The sequence below is a fragment of the Choloepus didactylus genome (genome assembly GCF_015220235.1).
Source record: "Choloepus didactylus isolate mChoDid1 chromosome 11 unlocalized genomic scaffold, mChoDid1.pri SUPER_11_unloc1, whole genome shotgun sequence".
Classification (NCBI taxonomy): domain Eukaryota; kingdom Metazoa; phylum Chordata; class Mammalia; order Pilosa; family Megalonychidae; genus Choloepus; species Choloepus didactylus.
Window position 1 is genome coordinate 1,993,105 of NW_023637577.1, and position 22,753 is coordinate 2,015,857.

At 41.8% G+C, this 22,753-nt stretch overlaps 1 pseudogene; it reads left to right on the plus strand.

The window, feature by feature from the left end:
- The first annotated feature begins 19,823 nt into the window (after positions 1 to 19,823).
- On the plus strand, positions 19,824 to 20,689 carry LOC119524390 (annotated as a pseudogene).
- The last annotated feature ends 2,064 nt before the right edge of the window (positions 20,690 to 22,753 follow it).

The window sequence follows — 22,753 nt, forward strand, 5'->3', positions numbered from 1 at the left end:
AGGTACACTTCTTCTTGCTTCTCCAAGATATTTGGTAGATGGCAGTGGGAAGCTGGAAGCTGCTGTTTTATTTTATTTGATTTTTTTAATATTCATTTTATTGAGATATATTCACATACCATGCATCATACAAAACAAATCGTACATTCGATTGTTCACAGTACCGTTAAATAGTTGTGCATTCATCACCAAAATCAATCCCTGACACCTTCATTACCACACACACAAAAATAATAAGAATAATAATTAAAGTGAAAAAGAGCAATTAAAGTAAAAAAGAACACTGGGAGCCTTTGTTTGTTTGTTTGTTTGTTTTCCTTCCCCCATTTTTCTACTCATCCATCCATAAACTAGACAAAGGGGAGTGTGGTTCATATGGCTTTCCCAATCCCATTGTCACCCCTCATAAGCTACATTTTTATACAACTGTCTTCAAGATTCATGGGTTCTGGGTTGTAGTTTGATAGTTTCAGGTATCCACCACCATCTACCCCAATTCATTAGAACCTAAAAAGGGTTGTCTAAATTGTGTGTAAGAGTGCCCACCAGAGTGACCTCTTGGCTCCTTTTTGAATCTGTCTGCCACTGAAGCTTATTTCATTTCCTTTCTTTTTTTTTTTTTTATCTTCATTTTATTGAGATATATTCACATACCACGCAGTCATACAAAACAAATCGTACTTTCGATTGTTTACAGTACCATTGCATAGTTGTACATTCATCACCTAAATCAATCCCTGACACCTTCATTAGCACACACACAAAAATAACAAGAATAATAATTAGAGTGAAAAAGAGCAATTGAAGTAAAAAAGAACACTGGGTACCTTTGTCTGTTTGTTTCCTTCCCCTATTTTTCTACTCATCCATCCATAAACTAGACAAAGGGGAGTGTGGTCCTTATGGCTTTCCCAATCCCATTGTCACCCCTCATAAGCTACATTTTTATACAACTGTCTTCAAGATTCATGGGTTCTGGGTTGTAGTTTGATAGTTTCAGTTATCCACCACCAGCTACCCCAATTCATTAGAACCTAAAAAGGGTTGTCTAAATTGTGTGTAAGAGTGCCCACCAGAGTGACCTCTTGGCTCCTTTTTGAATCTGTCTGCCACTGAAGCTTATTTCATTTCCTTTCATTTCCCCCTTTTGGTCAAGAAGATGTTCTCCATCCCACAATGCCGGGTCTATATTCCTCCCCAGAAGTCATATTCCACGTTGCCAGGGAGATTCACTCCCCTGGGTGTCTGATCCCACGTAGGGGGGAGGGCAGTGATTTCACCTTTCAAGTTGGCTTAGCCAGAGACAGAGGGCCACATCTGAGCAACAAAGAGGCATTCGGGAGGAGGCTCTTAGGAACAATTATAGGGAGGCCTAGCCTCTCCTTTGCTGCAACAGTCTTCCCAAGGGCAAGTCCTGTGTAGGGCTCAACCCATCAAACCACTAGTCCCCTATGTCTGCGGGCACATCAGCAACCATGGAGGTGGGGCAGGCCAATACCCCTGCATTCTCCACCAGCTCCTCAAGGGGGCTCTGCATATTTTTTCCTTGTTTTTTTTTTTTAATTAACTCTTTTTTTTAAATCAACCGTATAAAAATTTAAAAAAAATTTAAAAATTAAAAAAACATACAATAGAAAAACATTTCAAACTGGAAGCTGCTGTTTTAGAGGCCAAAACTGAGATCAGTGTTCACACTGGTCCCTCAGGGATCTGCCAAACCAAAAAACATTTAAAAAAGGTAAGGAAAACCAAGCTTTCACAATAGGTGCAATGGCTCTTTATATCCTGGTAGATGCTAGTGAAAGGCCAGAAGCTATTGCTGCTAAGAAGGCCAAAATGAAGGCTGGCATCTGTTCTAGGCCCTCAGTGATCCATCAGACCAAGAAACACCCACACACAAAAGAAAGAAAACAACTTAAAAAAAGTGCGCTAGCTCTTTACCTATGGGGAGGCTAGTTCTACAGCATTTGCACTGACCCTTCACAGATCCTCCAAGTCAACTTTGACCTCTGTTTTAGTTTCCTAGGCTGCTCAAGCAAATACAATGAATGAGTCGGGTTTAACAATAGGAATTTATTAGCTTATGGTTTTGAGGCTAAGAGAAAGTCCAGATCAAGACATCATCAAGGCGATATTTTTTCCTTAAAGACTGTGGTATTCTAAGGCTGGCTCCTGTTAATCCTTGGCTTCTCCACACATGGTGACATCTCCTGGTCTCTCCTTTCTTTTCCAGGTCCCATCAATGTCCAGCCTCTTGCTTCCTGTGGATTTTTTTGTTCTGTGTCTGAATTTCATTCTCTTATAATGGATTCCAGTATTGGGTTAAGACCCATCCTGATTGAAGTTGGACACAACTGAACTTAACCTCATCAAAAGGTCCTACTTGCAATGGAATCACACCCCCAAGAATGGGTTAGATTTAAGAAAATGTTTTCCTGGGGTGCATACAGCTTCAAACCATGATGCTCAACTTTTGGAGAATGAGGTTTACTGTGCCTGCTCTGCCCCAGTCATCCGCTCCTGGAATCCAGGCCGAGTTTTCACAGCAGCATCTGTGGGGCTGAGGAATGGGGGCTGGTCATTGGTTCACTCTTTTTTTTTTTTTCCTAAATTCATTTTTATTGAGATGTATTCACATACCATGCAGTCATACAAAGCATACATTCAATTGTTCATAGTACCATTATATAGTTGTGCGTTCATCATCAAAATTAATTTTTGAACATTTTCATTACCACACACACAAAAATAATAAGAATAAAAATTAAAGTGAAAAAGAACAATTAAAGTAAAAAACAACATTGGGTGCTTTTTTTTTTTTTGCCCCCATTTTCTACTCATCCATCCATACACTGGACAAAGGGGAGTGTGGTCCATATGGTTTTCCCAATCACACTGTCAACCCTCATAAGCTACATTGTTATACAATCATCTTCAAGATTCATAGGTTCTGGGTTGTGGTTTGATAGTTTCGGGTATTTACTGCCAGCTATTCCAATTCATTAGAACCTAAAAAGGGTTGTCTATATTGTGTGTAAGAGTGCCCACCAGAGTGACCTCTCGGCTCCTTTTGGAATCTCTCTGCCACTGAAGCTTATTTCATTTCCTTTAACGTCCTCCTTTTGGTCAAGAAGATGTTCTCCATCCCACGATACCAGGTCTAGATTCCTCCCGAGGAGTCATATTCCACGTTGCCAGGGAGATTTACTCCCCTTGGCATTGGTTCACTCTTGCCTTCACTTACAAATCTGGAAAGATCACAGCCTCTCCCTTCCTCCAGTGCCCTTGTTGTTCTAAATGTCCAATCTGATTCCAGGTTACCACCAGCCCCCGAATAAAGTCATCCTTCCCTTTTTAACATTGTCCACTGTGCTTTTATTTTCTTTGACACCTAGTCAGTTCCAGTGCCTTTTTCTAGTTCATTCATTTTTCTGGTGATGGAGCCATCTGTCAAACTCCACCATTATGTGTTTTTGCTTTCTAGTCTAGGATTTTTGCATCCATTTTCATGAGGGATATTGTTCTATAGTTTTCTTGTTTTGTACTCTTTTGTTGAGTTTTTGAGAGTACTTTATGTATTATATATATATATATTTCCTTCATCAAATATGTGATTTGTAAATATTTCTAACAGTCAGTGGCTTATGTTCTCATTCTCTTAGTGGTCTCTTTTGATGAGTAGAAGTTCTTAATTTTGATGAATTCCAGTTCATCAAATTTTTTTTTGTTTATGGGTTGTGCAGTTATGGCTACAAAAACTTTGCCTAGCCCAAGGTCACAAAGATTTTTTCCTGTACTTTCTTCAAGAACTATTGTTTAGAGAGAGAGGGAAGAAATTTGTTTTGCATGTGAAATATCTCATTTCACAGAGGGTACCAATTTTCATATACTTGTTTATGTTTTATGCAAAATTATAGATATTCTCCTGTTTTTAACCTAAATTATAAGCGATCTGTCTAATCCCAGATGTCTTCCCCTTGGAACAGAATCCAACTGTAACATGATCTTATTTTATCCTTTCTTTTTTTCCTTTGGTTTTGTTAAGTTCCATGAATTAGATAAACCACCCCTAACCAAGGCCTAATCAGGTGAAGCATCTTGTCTGAGAACACACAGCCAGACTCCACTTAGATGCATGAATTATAAAGCTCCGAGGTCATCTGGCCCTGTAGGCCTTCACTTACATTTTACTTGTACTTCATATTTTAAATAGAATAGATTCTTGTTATTTATGGTAGTTATGTCTATAAAATCCTGGCACACATGGAATTAGTGAATACTGAACCATTACCTCTAGGGAAAATATAGGGTTAAATTCCTTTGAGCCTCTAGTCATATTTTGTCAAGAGATCAATACATAACTTTGCTTTTATGTGTGCTTCCATTTAAAGACACCTTAAATCTTTTACTTTCTCCTTAAAATTGCATACAACTATTCCCTAAGTAGTTCTTTGTTTCACCAGCCTTTTAGAGACTCCCCTTCTAGAAAGTATCATTGCCTTTGGAACATTTGAAGCAACATATAACCAAAGCCTCTGAACATAAACTTGAGCAAGTTTAATCTTAAATTGCATTGAGGGGCAGGTAATTTTTGCTCACTAAATGAGGTGTTGATTCATTAACATTGAACTCATGGTCAGCAGTACCATAACTAGCTTATCTAAGGCATATTATTTTCTCCTTCAGGCACATCACAAGACTCCTTGTGCTAAGGACATGCAGTTCAGCAGTATGTATGTGGGCTATTTTAAATGGAAATCACCAACAGAAAGCATACAAGCCTGAAAACTGTAGCATTAAATATTTCATGAATTTCACTTGTTTACAGTATGAGAGCTAAAACAAGAAGACATGTCACCTTGTTTGAGCTCAGCTGGGAATGCACGTAGTCAATGACTCACATTTTTTGCTGCTTCACACATGCTCTCAAATGACCATGAAAGCACCATGAATATTGATTTTGGAATTACAAATAAATTTTTTATACAAGTGAATTAGCACATACAGAATCCCTGAATAGGGAGAATAGACTGTGTACATTTAAGTATTCAAACATTGTAATATAAATCAACACAAATCCTCAGATAAGTTGCATACTAAATTTTAACACTTTGGAGACAGCACACTTTTATACTGTTAACTCAGTTGTGTACAAACTCGACACCAAAGTTTCTCCTGCTATCTCTGTGTGTGTAATTAAGAAGAATACTGAAAATGCAAAGCAGTCTTTAAAATACTGTTAGCTTTTCCAACTCCTGTTTTTTATGACCTTGGATTTTCTCGATATTTGCAAATTTTAAAAGTTTCTAAAATATTACCAGACCTGCAAAGAAAGAGGAAAATATGTTATATCAAAACCAACTCAGAAACCACACAGTTGAAGGAGTTAGTAGGCATAACATCAAGCATTCTTCTAACTGTGTAATATATATATATATTAAAATAGAATAAAGATTGGGCATGTTAAGTTAATGTAGATATAACAAAAATGAAAAAAAAGAAGGATAGGACTAAATTCAGTGCTGTGGTTGAAACATGACTGCATCTGTCATCCACAATATCTAATTTCCTATTCTTTTATCCATCAAAACAATCTCTTTGTTCTCAAAGATTGACCTTAAGTGAGTAAAAGTTAGAGTTTGTGTCAGAGGTACCAAGTCTTGTGTTATTTTCCTTTTCTTGACAGAGGAAGATTACATTTCCCAGCATCCCTTGCATTTGAATTGAGATGAGTGACTGGGTTCTGGGGACCACTGGGCTATGGGCAGAAGTGATGGATGTATGCTCTTTCTTCCCCTTCTGCAGGGGCAAGGACTCTATCATGGCAGAATCACAAGGTGGTAGAAAGCTGGGTCTCTGAGTCACTGGCTGGAGACATGAATATCTGCCAAGAAGAGCATCTAGATCTGTATTGAACTGTGACATGAGCAAGAAATTAACTTTTGTACATTAAGCCATGGGGATGTTGGGGGTTTATTTGTTATTATAGCAATTCCTGGCTGATCCTGACTAACACAGAATTAAACTTTTTAATTAAACTTTCTATGACACACAGCCCTTAATCTCTTCTATGTGAGGGTCCATATATTATTGTTTAAAAGGAAAAAGCTTCTGCTGCTCTAAAGGACTTTGAAATCAGTGCTAGAGCCTAATATCTTGCTCTTACAGGTGGGAAACTCAAGGAGCAGAGAGAAGTGACATGTCTATTCACTAGAAGTGACATGTCTCTTCTAGAGCCAGGGCTAGAATCCAGTGTAGGAACATTCTGTAGTTTTAGCCTGCCTGAGGACATATGGGTGGGGAAACTTCAGATCTGCTAAAAATGCCTTTACATTTAGTTAGAGTAATGATGCAACTTTTTCATAACATTTTCTGGTCTGAAGCTTTCAAGGGATTTTTCTCTTTGTACTCTCTCTGCTCTAATTCTGACACTCCTGAGTTGCTGGGTCTTGTGATGAAGTCTGGGAGTAGAAAAAAAACTATACTGAGGTTAGCTTGAGATCAAGCAAGACTCAGATACATTGTGGGGGAAGTGTCCCTTTTTGTTTGTAACATAGGAGGAGTTTTGTTTCCAGAAATATCCTCAGTTTTTGTTTAGTGATACACTTCTTCCAAAGCATACTCTATCCATCTGCCTGAGTCAGAATGGGAACATGATGGTTTAAATCACAACAATGTAAATCATCAGAACCTTACTAAGTATACCAGAAAAGCCCTCCAGTTCTTCACTGAAGTTGGAATGATTTTGCCCCTGTAACTAGCTGACATTATTTGATTCCAGGTGAAGATACTGTCTGACAATGGATTTAACGCAGTGAAAAAGAGTCACAAGTGTGAGAGAGGAAAATTAGGTTCTGAGGCCATCATTTGTAATATCCCTGCTTCCTTCCAGGCTGTGCCAGTTTGGATATATTATGCCCCCCAAAAGCCATATTCTTTAATGCAATCTTGTGGGGGCAGACGTATTAGTGTTGATTAGGTTGGAATCTTTTGATTGTTTCCATGGAGATGTGACTCAATCAACTGTGGGCAAAACATTTGATTAAATTATACCCATGGAGATATGGACCCCACCCGTTCAGGGTGGGTCTTGATTCAATCAGTGGACTCCTATAAAAGAGCTCACAAACAAGAAGCTCAGAGCAGCTGAGAGGGACATTTTGGAGAGAAGGTAAGAACTGACACTGATGCTAACACTTGGAGATGCTTGGAGACATTTAGAAATGCTATCCCAGAGTTTGCTCCAGAGAAGCTAAGAGAGGACAAAATGCCCAAAAGCAACATTTTTAAGAGTGCACAGATGCTGAGAGAGGAGCTGAAACACAACCCAGGATCATCAGATGCCAGTCATGTGCCTTTCTGGCTAACAGAGGTTTTCTGGACACCACTGGCCTTCCTTCGGTAAAGTTATTCTCATGTTGATGCCTTAATTTGGACATTTTCATGGACTTCAGGCTGTAACTTTGTAACCAAGTAAACCCCCTTTATAAAAGCCAATCCATTTCTGGTATTTTGCATAGCAGCAGCATTAGCAAACTGTAACACAGATCCACCCTGGGTTACCTTCATCTTCCTAAACTTGTATGTTTGAGTGATGGGTTTTGGTCAATTTTTCCCCCAAAAGGTACTGAAAAGCAATATTAGATATACAAAATGATGTTAACATTACATGGAAGAATTTTCCAGCCATAGGCAAATCTCCAGCAACCAGGAATAACAAGACTTTAGATAGTAGATAGTAGTGACACAACTATAGTAGTTGTCATTTAGAAACAGAGCTTGATGTTTTGTGAAGAGACACCACCAAGTGCTTGAAGACCTCAAGGTAGCACCTCAACCCTGATGGGTAAAACTGTTCATACTGAGGACAGGGTCCTACATACTGTCATGAAACACAGCTTGAGGCTGCCTCAAGCTCACCTTCCTCAAAGAGGGCAATGCTATGCCTGACAATATCCATGCAGATATTGGCTTTGTGCTCAAAGTTAAACCCCATATACACTTCTGGGGGGGGGGCATGGTGCAGAAGGGCACCAGTGTCCTAGGCTGTCAGAAAGGGCTGGGGCTTGGGTCTGGTGTGATGGGGGAGAGGTGGGTGTCACGATTAGGAATGATTCACTCTCCCTGTGCCAGTTTGAATGTATTATGACCCCCAAACACCATTATCTTTGATGTAATCTTGTGTGGGCAGACCTATCAGTGTTAATTAGATTGTAATTCTTTGAGTGTTTCCATTGAATGTGCCCCACCCAACTGTGGGTGATGACTCTGATGAGATAATTTCCATGGAGGCATGGCCCCACCCATTCAGGGTGGGCCTTGATCAGTGGCACCATATAAATGGGCTGACAAACAGGGGGAACTCAGTGCAGCTGTGAGTGACAGTTTGAAGAGGAGCCACAGCCAAGAGGGAGTCTTTGAAGAATGCACAGGAGCTACAGATGAGAGACAGTTTGAGGAAGGCTGTTGAAAGCAGACTTTTGCTCCAGAGAAGATAAGAGAGGAAAAACACTCCAAGAGCAACTAAGAGTGACAGTTTTGAGGAACTGCAGCCTAGAGAGGAACGTCCTGGGAGAAAGCCATTTTGAAACCAGAACTTTGGAGCAGATGCCAGCCATGTGCCTTCCCAGCTAACAGAGGTTTTCCGGACACCATTGGCCATCCTCCAGTGAAGGTACCCTATTCCTGATGTGTTACTGTGAAAGAAGGGAGCCGACTCTGTCCCTCTGTTCCTGCATGAAGTTCTTTATTGGCTTTTTAGCACAGGATTATATAGCATAAGCATTCTTTGGGCTCCGTAATATTTTTTCCCAGGCAACCGCGTTTGTTCTAATATCACAAGACTAGCATGTTTACAATCTTTGGGTGCAAGCTTGAGGACAATAGTAATCTCAGGGAACAATCTCTTCTGAACCAGGTGGGAAAGCAGGGGCATGGAAGGAGCCCAGCATCATTCTCTAATTTAACTGCCTGCCGTAAGGTGCACAATGCCTTGGCACCTGCCCCCAGGCCCACAATGCCTTGGTACCTGTCTTCAGGCACACAATGCTTTGGCCTTCTAACCTGGTGCTTGCCTTCAGGCATCCAATGCTTAGGGAGTGGCCTCCCTGACTAACTTGCCAAGCCAGGGAAACTTCTGTGCCTCCACATGTTACACTGGACACTTTATGGTCTTAAGGCTATAACTATGTAACCAAATAAACCCCCTTTTATAAAAGCCAATCCTTCTCTGGTGTTTTGCATTCTGGCAGCATTAGCAAACTAGAACACTCCTTTTCAGTCTTTTTCCTTGTTTCCCACTCACTCTACTAATGTTGCCCTCTCTCTCCTGCATCCACAGACACATTGTGGCTTCATTGTGAACAGTCCCACCATTGATTTCTGGGTCATCCTTTTGCCCTTAAATGAAATATTTCACCAGAAGTTAAATATAAAACAGATATTTGTTCCCAGATATATTACTACCACAGACACTTAAATTCCTTGAAGCAGCAATTACCTACCCTCTTTCTGAGTCTTGTCCCAGCCATCTCATTGCATACCACTACACCAAGCCCACTCAGCTCTGTGGCCACTGGACATTCAGGAATTTTTCTAAAATTCAAAACTGTCACCATTTTCTTTTTTTTAGGGTGGAAGGTAGGGAGAGCTGGGCCAAGGCAGGAGTCAATATGCATGTCTCTAGCTTTGAATACAGTTCCATCCCAGTTCAGGAAGGTGACCTGAATTCTACTTGAATCTGTATAGAGATTTCATGCTCTAGCTCTTCCTTCCCTTCTCTTTGTCATTATCCTGTTTGGGGAGTGGGGAAGGACACTGCTTTACCACCCCCACCTCCACAGAACCACAGTGTCCAGCACTCAGTAGCCAAGGTCATTACATACACACATTCATGCACCTCTCACACAGAACTGTTTGTTCTTTTTCTGGTGTTGAGGCATGGAGGGAAGGTAGGTAACCCATGGGTATGTTTTATTTTGGCAGGGAGTTGAACAAGTCCCCTCACAGCCTCCTTGACAGCTCCCCCATCTGCACATACAGAATTGGAACTTCAGAGTTCTGTAATGCTCTAGAATATGGGAAAAGCTAGAAGAACAGGATGTTCTAGTTTGCTAATGCTGCCAGAATGCAAAACACCAGAAATGGATTGGCTTTTATAAAGAAGATTTATTTGGTTACACAGTTACAGTCTTAAGGTATAAAGTGTCCAAGATAACACATCACCAATCAGGTGCCTTCACTGGAGGATGGCCAATGGTGTCTGGAAAACCTCTGTTAGCTGGGAAGACACGTGGCTGGCATCTGTTCCAGAGTTCTGGTTTCAAAATGGCTTTCTCCTAGGACGTTCCTCCCTAGGCTTCAGCTCCTCAAAAATGTCATTCTTAGTTCCTCTTTGGGTGTTTGTCCTCTCTTAGCTTCTCTGGAGCAAAAGTCCGCTTTCAAAGCTGTCTCCAAAATGTCTCTGTAAGCTGAAGAATGCACAGGAGCTGAGAGAGGAGCTTCAAAGTGTCCCTCTTGGCTGTGGCAAGCTCGCTCCTTCTGTCTGAGCTTATATAGAGCTCCAGTAAACTAATCAAGGCCCAGGCTGAATGGGCGGGGCCACACCTCCATGGAAACTATCCAATCAGAGTCGTCATCCACAGTTGGGTGGGTCACATCTCCATGGAAACACTCAAAGAATTACAATCTAACACTGATAGGTCTGCCCACACAAGATTACATCAAAGATAATGGTGTTTGGGGGGACATGACTGGCACAGATAGACTGCTCTGCATTTTCACTGCCCATCTCCTCAGCCTGCACCAAGAAGGGAAGGGCCTCTTAACTACAGGTGTCAGCTAGTCCCACCAAGAGATTCAGGGACACAGATTTCTTCCAACCCTTCTAACTCAGTGTCCAGCTTTTGCGATATGGGAGGCTACTTGTGTCTTACCATTCCTGGAGGTTAAATGGGGAGATTTCTGGCTCTATTAGACCTGTATAATCTCACCCACCCAATATTTGTTTAGAGTGCAAATTCTGAGGGGGTAGGACTGCTTGAGCTGGATCCTGATGTGATTTTGTTACATTCGAAGGCCACTGGAGACTTTTATGAGTGTTTTTTGTTTTTCTAATGACAGAATTAAGAAAAGATAATGATCTTTATATTAGGACATATAAGCAGGTACAAATGAAGCTGGGATAGTGGTAAGTGTGCAATGCCACTGTCATCCTCCTTCTACAACCCGGGACACAGTTTAGAAGCTTAAGTAGGCACTCCATAGGCACTGAAGCTAATCCCTTCTTTCCTCTAAGTCCAACCCACTGAAAACCTCTAAGCCTTGACCCCAAACATGGTGGAGACAGAAAACACCACACTCCTATTAGAAGGAACAAATATATTTGGAAAGAAAATATGCTCTACAGAGAATGTGCTAGTATTTTTAATAATGTTGTTTTCTCTACAGGGAATGAAATTTTTCTTTGAGAGAAATTTTCCTCTTAGGAGATGGAGGAGAAATTCTGGCTGAATGGAAGACACATACCCACTAAGACAGAGCCCAGGATACTGCAAGCTCAGGCTGTGGGACCTGGTACCCTTGATTCTGGCTGGTGGGGCCTGACTGGGGACACAGACTCCCTGGGAGACATGGAAGGAGTCTCTGTTCTTTGAATTCTACAGTTTTTCCAAGATGTCTGTCCTTTGCTTTTGCTTAGACCACCTGCTTAGAAAATTCAGCCTGCAGAGCCTGCTTGAAGGCTACAGATTGTCATGTTGTCAGTTTGCTCAAGGTAGGAAGGAGCCCTGTAATCACAGCAATGTCCAGCTCTGGGCTCTGCCTGGGCCTGGAGTTCCTTTTTGTTCTGACTTTCCTTCCATGCATGAAGCGCATGCCTTAGCCCCATCTCCTTTATGGATTCAGGCCCTTGACAGTCATGTACTCCTGAGTTCCAGTATCCCCACAACCCATAAAGCCACTTGTGGTTTAAGCAGGTCCTGGCTCTCTGCAGAGGCTGACATTGATATGACTTTTTCAGGCAACCCTTGTTGACATTTGCCTTTTGCTTGAACTGAAACCACTGCAACAAATGACTTATCCTTTTTCTGAATTTACTTTTGTGAGGAGCCTGTCCCTTCTGTTGCAGGAACTGAGGTGTCTTGCTTCCAAAGGTCTCAGCTAATTCACCATCCTGAGCAGGGTGGCTCTACCCTCTGGCTTGGGAGTCCCCAGTCCTGCCACCTTTCCAGATACTCTACTGATCAGAGTTCCTTAGGGCTCTCTTTCTCTTCATTTGAGTCTACATTTGTGCCATGACTCTTACCTGGGTACTGAAGCTTAGGGACCCCATGTAACCCCAGGGTGATCTTCTACCTTCCATGTGAATATAAAAGATATGAGAAGTGGCCTTGTCTCCAATTGAACATTCTGGGGATGGGGCTGTGAGCTCTTAGCAGCCAAACTATTTGAGTAGGGCAGCATTCAGTGCAAAGCTATGAGTTTGGCCCTGTGGCTCAGCCTTCAATTTGAGCTGTCTCACCAGCAAGATGGTCTTTAAGGGATGTTTTTCCTAGATCTTGGGCTACCAGCATTCTTGGTGGTAAGAGCCATTCCTTGGTTACTAGAGCTCCAGCCTACATAGCTCTCCGTTTAACTTTTGGAAGCTTCTAGGTTCAATGGCTCAGAAGGTCTTTTTCTATTTTTATTTTTTAAGTTTTTGTTGCTTGAGGACCAGTTTCTCTTCAGCCATAGCTGTCTCTCTGGATGGTTTAGCTCTTGAAGGAATTCGTAGCATCACGTCCCACAACCTTATTCTCCAATGCCTGGAGTCTCCTGGGGCATGACTCCCACTCACATCCCTTGGCGTATTTCCTGCCACTACTCAATCTGTAGTCAGCTTCAGGTACTCTTTAGGCCCCAGTTCAGCCACACTATGTCAGGATTTTTTTTTCTTTTTTCTTCAGATTTTGTTTATGATTCAGGATACAAAGGGCTATAAGATTCATTTGCTCTCTTCCCCAGTATAAGAGGCCTCCCTGAGGCCATGACCAATGTCAGGGGAAAATATTTCCTTGCCTCTGGTTTTCTCACCCACAGTTCTGAAGAGTCAGACAGATAACTACACAGGATGGGCCCAGAATTTCTTTCTGATTGGCTTTTCCTGCTGACTTCCTGGTTTCCTCCAGAGAGCTTGGGAATCTTGGCTATGGTGTCTGCCCTTTGAAACATGAGTTGTGAGGAGGGGAAGTAGACTGGCAGAGGCTCCTGGATTGGACCTCTCTCAATTTACACAGTATCTGAGAACCTGGAGAAGTAGGCTCCACCTCTGTTGTGCATGAAACTGCAAAAAATGGTCTTCTAGCACCTGTCAAGTGACTGGATCAATGAAGGAAAGCACCGAAGAGGTATTCAAGTGATGCTTCTGAACTACTGAGGGTGCCAAAATTCTGGTTTCCTAATGGGTGTGGGCATCCCAGGTTGGGGCAGAATAAAGTTGGCAGGAGGCAAAGTATGATGCACACCCATGGGGATTCTACCCTGGTTGATCTTGCCTAGCTGTATTCTGGGCATTTTCTAATTGCTTCTGGTGTTGGTTCTCCTTTGGGTTTCTTGGTAAGTCATTCTCTGGATGACTCCCAAGTCTCTTTTTCCTTTTTCACTAGAGTCAGTTTCCAAACAGTTCATTGGATAGCTTTCTGAGTCCCTTGAGAGATTATCTTTTGGACTTTTCCCCAGGCTACACTCTGGTCCCTTCATTAGGTTCTTCCACAGCTGAACTCTGCACATGGAAGCTTCCTGGTGCCTCAATCCAATCTTCCTTAAATACTTGCTGCTTTAGCCCTTAAAAACAGAGGGCTGTGAGAGTCAATGAGACAGGATTCTAGGGAAGAACAGGTTTGGGACCTTGGGGTAGGGTAGATCCTGGTTCTGGGAAAGTGGTGGGGATTCTTTAGCTTACATTAGATTTCAGGGACAAGGGGCATTAGATGTTACATCGAATGAGATAGCAGGAGAACTTAATGAGGAACAACTACCAAAGAGCTGGACTATAGCCCCAAGGAACTCTTTCTGCCTAGTGAGAAGATTCCAGAAAAGCTGGCTTCATTTTTGCAGCGCTTGGTTCTCCAAGGCCTTGGGAAATGGGAGCCCGTGATGACTGCCTAGCTGCTCCGGTTTGCCTCCAGCACTTCAGAATATTGTGGGGCTATGGTGTTCTGCTCATTATCAAGTAATTATAAGGTATTCCCAGAATTCAGTTCAGTTCTTAATTTTGCAAACAACGCTCTTTATTTTCTTTCCCCTTCCAACTTTGGAAATTCACTCTCTTTATGTCTTGTATCTCCAGATGCTCCTAGACATAAAAGGTAAGGAAAATGATGCCACTGGTCTCCACGTGACTGGAGACTGGGTCTCCCAAGAAAGAGATCGACGTGAAGGAAGTTCCCCGCTGGAGAACACAGTGTGAGGAGGTGAGGAGGCACAAGCCTTTGGAAGATGCCTCCCACCAGGGGACAGCGAGATGGGCAGGGGTGGTCCATGCTGGAGATTGTTAGAACTGTAGAGACCAACTAATGGGCACTATCCAAATTTGAGCTCTCTGAGACAGTGGTCAATAGTTGGAAATCAGTTAAGATGTAGTCTGGCAGTGGTAGAGCAGAGAGCTTTGGAAGTATAGGATGACAGGTAAATGAAACAGTGGGATCCAAGGGGTGGGTCAGGTTTGATGAAAGACTGATATCCTTAGAGAGTGTAGGGTCAGCTGAGGCCTTCTTTTTCTTTACTCTCTAGACACTGAAAGACAAGAAATGAATGAGAGGTCGGGCTCAATTCTCACTCTCCCTTTTCTAGGAGGAGCAGGCATTCATTATTCATGAATAATGTCTTTCTATATTCATGGAGCCCTGTACTTTTTCCCTGTAAATTAATTTTAAAGTGGTTAAAAATATTTTCTATTACCCCTTCTTGAGAAAGCTCAAATAAAGAAGCACTTTTGGTATGTGATCCTCAAATGACCTTTCGGCCTGTCATTTTCTGCTCAAGGAGGACACAGAATCTCTGACTTACAGGTGCAATTTCCTCCAGCCAGTGGGATTCTGGTCCCTGAGGACAGAGCTGGGTTTGGGGCATCTGTTCCCAGGCTTCCATAGGGTCAGCTTTGCTCTCCATTTCAGCCCTGACACAAAAACTTGGCCCAGAGACCCTCTTACGGGAAGGTGACTGATTATCAGGCATTAGAGGACCCAGTTATGCTGTAGGTATCCTGCTTTCTCTTAATTATTCAATTCAAGACCTTGGAATCTAGGGATTTCCCCCTGGAGCCCTCTACAACAGCCCTCTAGATTTGACTGTGAGCTTTGGATAAAAGCCCTAGTCGCCACTCTAACCCCTGTCCTGCAGCCCTGTTCCCCTAATAGGATGATATTCTAATGTTTCCTGGGAGTTCCCATCTGTGGTATCTCTCTCTGCAAATGACTTAGTGAAGTGGGAAGAGAAACGGGCGAAACAAGAATCTATCTGCTCTGGAGGCTAGCTAGGTCTAGGAATCCCCAACCTGATTTCTGTCCCCATTTTCCACAAATACTGATAAAAATGGATTCCCCTGGAGGGGATGGAGAAAAAGCAGGAGGATCCCCACATCATAAAAGATCTAGAAAATGTCCCAAGGAGTTGAGTTTGAGTTCAGCCACGGGGCACTAAAATTCCTCCAAAAAAGAGATACTTCTTCATCTGAAGCACACGTACTTGCCTCAGGCAATTTGGCTGAGAATGTAGCTTTAAGCCTAGAGTTCCAGGCCTAAATCATAGAGCACTGGGACAGTCACAAAGGGCTCTTGAGGCTGGGAAAGGGGACACAAAGAGGAAGGAGAACCCTCAGCTTCTCTTCGCACCCTCCAGTCTAGCAGGACCCGCCCTCCTGCATCCCTTCACCTTTCTCTGGGTCTGTCTTTTTTCCAATTCCAACCTTTCAGTGTATCTTTACATACATTTTAGTATAATTCTCTCTATATACCCCATATACCCAGAGCTAGGTTCAGCTTTAGCTCCTAAAGTTTCAGCTTGATCTTTCCAATTCCATAGCCTTGAAAATCTGGAGTTTTCCCAGGAATTATTTTTGATTCCCAGGGCTGTACACTCTCAGAATCTCCTCTGTTTTCAACTCTGGCTTCCTTACATAATCTGATTTTGCCTTACATCAAGGCAGATACAGAACTTCAGCCAGTCCCCATTTTCAGGTTTCCCCCCAAATATCCACTTTCACAAGAAAGCATTAATGAGCACTGTAGGCTCTGTTATAAAGATACTTTAAGGGTGACAAAAGGGAGAATGGTGCCCATGGCAAATCATTTAAAAACCTCTCAATTGTATTTCTTCCAAAGTCCCTTTGGGCTACTCTGGCCCTGAGGGCCCTCTAACCCCCTTCTCTATTTCCATGGTGGCTCACTCGACTGGTTCTTCCTCGCTCTGTCCTAGGTCTCCTCCCCTGCCAACATCTAAAATTATTCTTTCATTTTTATGCAGAACAGCTTAGCACTTGCATGTCCTTACCCTGCATCCCTGAACCCATTCTGATGTGGACAGTGGGCAAGGCCTTCAGTTTTGCATTTCCAAATTCTTCAGAGGGCATTTGGAGTTCTGCAGAGCAATATCTTTAGTTTGTTTTAAAGCATTCCTTTGGCTACTGTGATGGTTTGAAGCTGTTATGTACCCCAGAAAAGATCATGTTTTTTCAATCCATTCCTGAGGGTGTAGATCTGTTACGGGTGGGGCCCTTTGATTAGGTTATTTCAGTTGAGATGTGACCCCCCCCACCTTATTCAAGGTGGGTCTTAATTCTCCTACTGGAGTCCTTTATAAGAGGATAAAGTACACACAGAAAACAGGGAGAAAAATACAGACACTAAGAGAGACAGAAGCTAAAAGAGAGAAACATGCAGAAGCTCAGAGAGGAAGCCACTGCAGCCAGAAGTTGGATGCAGTTAAACCCATGAGAGAAGGACCTACTGGCCCTACTGAGGTTGTCATGTGCCTTGCTGTCTGACAGAGGAGCCCGAGTTTGCTGGTCACCAGTCTTCAGGGAGAAGGTATTGTCCTATTGATGCCTTGAATTGGACATTTTCACTGCCTAGGAACTGTAAGTTTGTAAGTTAATAAATCCTCATTGTAGAAGCCAAACCATTTCTGGTATATTGCATTTCATTAGCTTTAGCAAACCAAAACAGCTACTTCCTCTATAGTGGTTTCCTAACTTTTCCCTTTACACTTATTACAACTGAGGTTCTAACACTCTAACAAGTGTTTTACAGAATACTCAAAAAGGACATAAAGGAAATGAACAAAAGACTAGGACAACATACAAAAATACAGAAATACAAAGAATCACATTTCTAACATGGAGGTTTCAGATACTAAGAATCAATCTAAATTTTGGAGTCAGTTTGTATATAAAAGAATTTAATCTTGCCAAAAAAAAAAAAAGTTCTTGCCTTTGTCCTCAGCATCTGAGAGGTAATCTCTGAGCACTTGGTATATCATGCCTGAGAGCAGTGACTTTGTTTTTCTGGGGGCCTTGGGCTAACCAGATAGTATAATTTAGAGGGGAGGCTTTTAGCCACACCATAAATGTGATTTAGGGTGGAGCCTTGGAGCAGGCCAGATAGTAACAGTGTAAATTAGGGTGGGGATTTTGGGTCATACGGTACCAGTGAACCTCTGGAGGATCTGGAGACTGAGATAAGCCACACGGGCTGTCAGTCATGCCTCCATGATGCAGTCCCAATAACAACTCTAGACAGTGAGGCTCAGGTGAGCTTCCCTGGTTGGCAATACTCTGTGCATATTACCACACATGGATACAGGAGAGTAACACTGTTCTGATTCCATGGGGAGAGGACAACTAGCAGCTCCATATTTGTTACCTTCTTGGACTCTGCCCTATGTGCCTCTTCCTTTGGCTGATCTTAGTCTGTACTCTTTCCCTCTAATAAACTGTAACCGTGAGTATAACAGCTTTCAATGAGTTCTGTGAGTCTGTCTAGTAAATTGTCCAATCTGCAGGTGGTTTGAGGAATCTCCTGAACTTGCACTTGGTGTCTGGAGTGGGGGTGGCCTTGTGTAGACTGTGATCCTTCCAACTTGGTGGTCGCTCTAACTATCTCACAGTCACATCCAAGTTTGAGTCTTTGCTCGGTCACATACCAGCCATGTAACCTGGAGCAGGACATTTTACCTCTTTGTTCTTCAGTTTCCTTACCTGTGATGGGAAGATATAAATCCCCGGTGGATGTAGGAAACAATTATAACCTAGCATATGAAAGATTCCTGGTAAAGAAGGGTAAGGAGGAAAAACTAGACACCAAATAGACTCCTACCCCAGGATTTCAGTGACTTCATTGGTATCTTTGAAGTCTAAAAAGCTTTGTAATCTCTAAGGATTTTTGGTTGCAATTGAGTAGAGAAAGGAAAGAAAGGGACCTCATTTATTAAGGTCCTTCCAAGAGCCACATGCTTTTTATGTGGACTCATTTAGTTTTCAGGACCTTATGACCTTCTTTCTGAGATGTTAATAGAAGTGTAGATTGTTAGAACCTGTTCATAGGCATTTTGGCAATATCTAGCCAAATAAAGTGTGAATGTGTGCAATGAAGTTTGTATACACATATTCACTGCAATATTGGTCTAAAAGCAAATTAATGGATACTAAATGTCCATTAAGGGGTTCAGTTAAATAAACCATGATACATCTACATCACTGAAGGCTGCATCCAGTAAGAAGAATTTAGCAGCTCTGCATATACCAATAAGGAATGATTCCATATATCTAGCGAATGCAAGTTATGTAAGGAATGCTACCATTTTGGGGGGCAAAAGGGTATACACACATCTACCTACCTCTCCCAAGGTGCTTGCTTGCACTCATACTCTCTCTAGAAGGCCACCCAAGTAATTTAAAAATGCTTTCAGAAGGGGAATTGGGGGACAAGGGAGGGAGAAATCATTTGCAAGGTTTCTTAATAGAGGCAATTACATTACAGAATGTCTTCACATGTTTTGTAAAAGCTGCATTGTATGACATTTTTACTACAGCAACAGATGTCCAAAATGCAACAGAGTAGTGCTTTTTCCATTTGTTACTGTTCTGGTTTGCAAATGTTGCCATTTTGCAAAACACCAGAAATGGATTGGCTTTTATAAAAGGGGTTTATTTGGTTACAAAGTTACAGTCTTAAGGCCACAAAGTGTCCAAGATAAGGCATCAACAATAGGGTACCTTCGCTGGCGAAAGCCACTGGCATCCAGAAAACCTCTGTTAGCTCGGAAGGCACGTGGCTGGTGTCTTCTTGTTCCCAGGTTGCGTTTCAAAATGACTTTCTCCAAAATGTCAGTGTCAGCTTCCAAAGGCTGCCTTCAAAATATATCTTCTCAGCTGCTGGTCCACAAAAATGTCACTCTCAGTTGCTCTGAGGTCCTACTTCTTTATACAACTCCAGTGATACAATTAACATCCACTCTGAATGGGCAGGGTAACACCTCCACGGAAATTATCCAATCAAATGTTTCACTCACAGTTGATTGAGTCACATCTCCATGGAAACAATTAAAGGATTCCAATCTAATCAGCACTACTAATACGTCTGACCCCATAAGATTGCATCAAACAACATGGTGTTGGGGGACATAATGTGTCCAAACCAGCACAGTTACCAAGTGCATGTTACCTTTTAAAAAACAAAAGATTTGGATGGAGTTGGGCAGAACTCCTGCGCCATCCTGCCACCTCACCTCGCCTGGGCTCAGGGTATGGAAGGGGGTTCTCCCAGGCAGAGGCTGAGGGAGCTGCAGCAATGCCAGCCCCACCTATCCTCTCCCCTCCAGCCCTGACTCCAGCTGCTCAGGCTCCTGTAGCCAGAGCACAGCCTGGGTCTCTTGAGAGGTGCTTGGAGAACAAAGATGAGGAGCAGAAGAGGAAGAGATGGGCCACATTTAGCTGGGGCTGGAGGGTTGCTGGCCCCACTGGGAGGATGGGGAGGAGCTCTTGATTAATCTCTCTGAGCTGCCTCCATACATCTTGTATTCCTTTTGCAAAGGTTTCTTTTAATAGAGGCAATTACATTACAGAATGTCTTCATATGTAAAAGCTGCATTGTATGACATTTTTACTATAGCAACAGATGTCCAAAATGCAGCAAAGTAGTACATCAAACACAACCTCTTTTTAACATAGGGTTGGACAGTTACAAGACATAGCTACAAAGTAGTGATCCATCCAGAGGAAAGAGGTAAAAAAACAAATGCATGATTTCTGTAAAGTCTAGAACTACCTAAATCTGCTGCTCTACAATCAGTGCCTCCAAGCAAAGGAAGATCTAAGGAAATCCTGGAATCAGTGTTTTGGATTTCACCTGAACTTGATATCGTCTTTATTACTGGAGTTCGTTGGTGCTAATGAATGCATAGGACCGTTTAAACCATTAGAAAAGAAGCTTGTCCGAGTTTCAGGAGAAGCAACTATTCAGCATGTAAAGAAATCCCTCAGAAAAAAAATGAGTCTTGATCCAGCTTGTCAAATAGATATCACCTGTGGTGATTACTTGTTGGCGCAGTATCAAACTCTGAGGGAAATCTGACATGTGATAGGTGATGGAGCAAGGCAGGATGGTCTGCTTGTTCTCATTACGGTCTTGTGGTTTCTTTTCTGAAAATAACTTGAAGATTCTAGGAGTATTATAAGGAGGGAAACAAAGCAAGTAGGTCTCTGAAGGACTGCATCTCATCAAAGATTTCCATGAAATATTTCATTGATAACACTTTGTGCTGTTTGAATCATAACTTATCAATTTTCAGCACCAAGAACTAGAGTGCTGAACCATAAGTACAACTTGGAATGAGGGAATCCATCTATTTTACAAAAGACTGTATATAAAAAGCATCCATAGCTCAGGGGAACAATTCCAAAACATTGAATTAAAAAAAATTCCTTGTTCTTTCAAATACTCTGACACTGATTTTGCTTCCTCATCTCTGAGGCAGACGAGTTACCACTTTCTTCGTCATTGAGCTATGTTCCTTTCAAGTTGGTGGTTGAGGTTTTCAGGGATGCCATCAGTTGATCACTCATCCTTTTAGAAAAGAACTATGCTTTTGGACTGAAGATAAAAAGCCAGTCTTTGTTAAACTAATATGTGCTCCCAGACAAAGACCAAAACCCATCATATTGTCAATAAAGTGGTAAAATGTACATAGCATGGAATTTTCCATTTTATCCATGTTTTACTGTACAAGTCACTGCTATTAATTGCATTCACAGTGTTATACAACTATCACCACTATATATTTCCAGAATTTTACATCATCCCAATCAGAAACTCTGTACCCATTGACCAGTAGCTCCCTGCCTTTCACTCTCCCCAGGCCATAATGAAGTTGTATTTTCAAAATACAAGTTTCACTATTAAAGAGATATTATTCAATTCTAAAAAGGATGAATTAACATCATTCTGTGTGAAGAATGTAGGGTTTGTGGCCTGTACCATAAGCCTTCAGTGTAATAAGATTATCTTACTATATCTTAAAACAAAGGATGCTTCCTTCTTATTCTTTGAAGGTTTCATTAACATTCATTTTATTTGAGTCCATAGTGTAGTCGTTGATACCTTATAATGATGCTGATTCTGAAAATAATAAATTTTATTTGAAAAATTTATTGAATTTGAGAAGTTTACAGAATACTTTTTCATTGTTTCCTTGTTAAGTCAGTTAAATATTATTTTCCCATTATTTAGCCAGTGGTATAAAGGATAAGGGTGTTTGTGAGCTCACTCACATGAAAAGACTTCAGTTTTAAGCATTATATTGCTTAAATTTAATATTGTGATGCTTTCTAAAAGAAATATTTTGTAGACCCTATTTCACAGCCAAATTTCCAACTCTGTTTAGAAAGGATTACAAAATTGGACAAGGATTGACAATTGTTTTGTCAAGAATTTGAGTCAGTATATCTCTTTTAACATTTAAATAAAAATTTACTTTAACCTAAAATTTTTGTTTTTAAACTTTTTAGAGATAATTACAGATTCATGAAAGATTTGTTTTTAAACAAATTTCCAGCTGCTTCCTCACCACCAGAAACTTCCACCACCCATAGTGCTTCTCAAGGGCCTTGATGGATGCTGGCAGCTCACCACCTTGGTCCAGGAAGAAGCTGCTGAACTTGTGATCTAAGGGAAGCACATGAGCAATGGGAAACAATTGAAGGGGGTGGGGGCCACGGGTGAACATTTACTTTTCACGTCTACATCCTTCATAATCATATACAAGTAGTATCTTTCAAAACAAAGGATTTGCTTTTAATCAAATCGCCAAGTCCCTGCTCAATACTTCTCTTTTCCTTTCATATACCGCTAAGCTCCTTTTATAGAGACAAGCTCGCTGATTCCTCTCCAACCAAAAAATTGTGGTTTTTAGTTTAAAACCAAAAAGTGAAAATGGGGAATGACTCTAAAGTTTAGAGGGATAGGGGTGGTTCCCTTCATCGATTAAATAAGGATACAGATATAATTACCAGGGGGTAGGTAAGGGGGCAATTAAACAGCCTCGGAAGATTGTAAAGCAAACATAAGTAAGAACTACTATTTGAAAGGGCAAAGGCGCGCGCGCTCTGCCTGTCGGGATTTGCAGTCTCTTACGGGTCGCACCATAATGCGGCGGCGCAGAGGCGTACTGTCTTCGGGGCGCATGCGCGCGGCGGCGGCGGCGGCGGCGGCAGCGGGGGCAG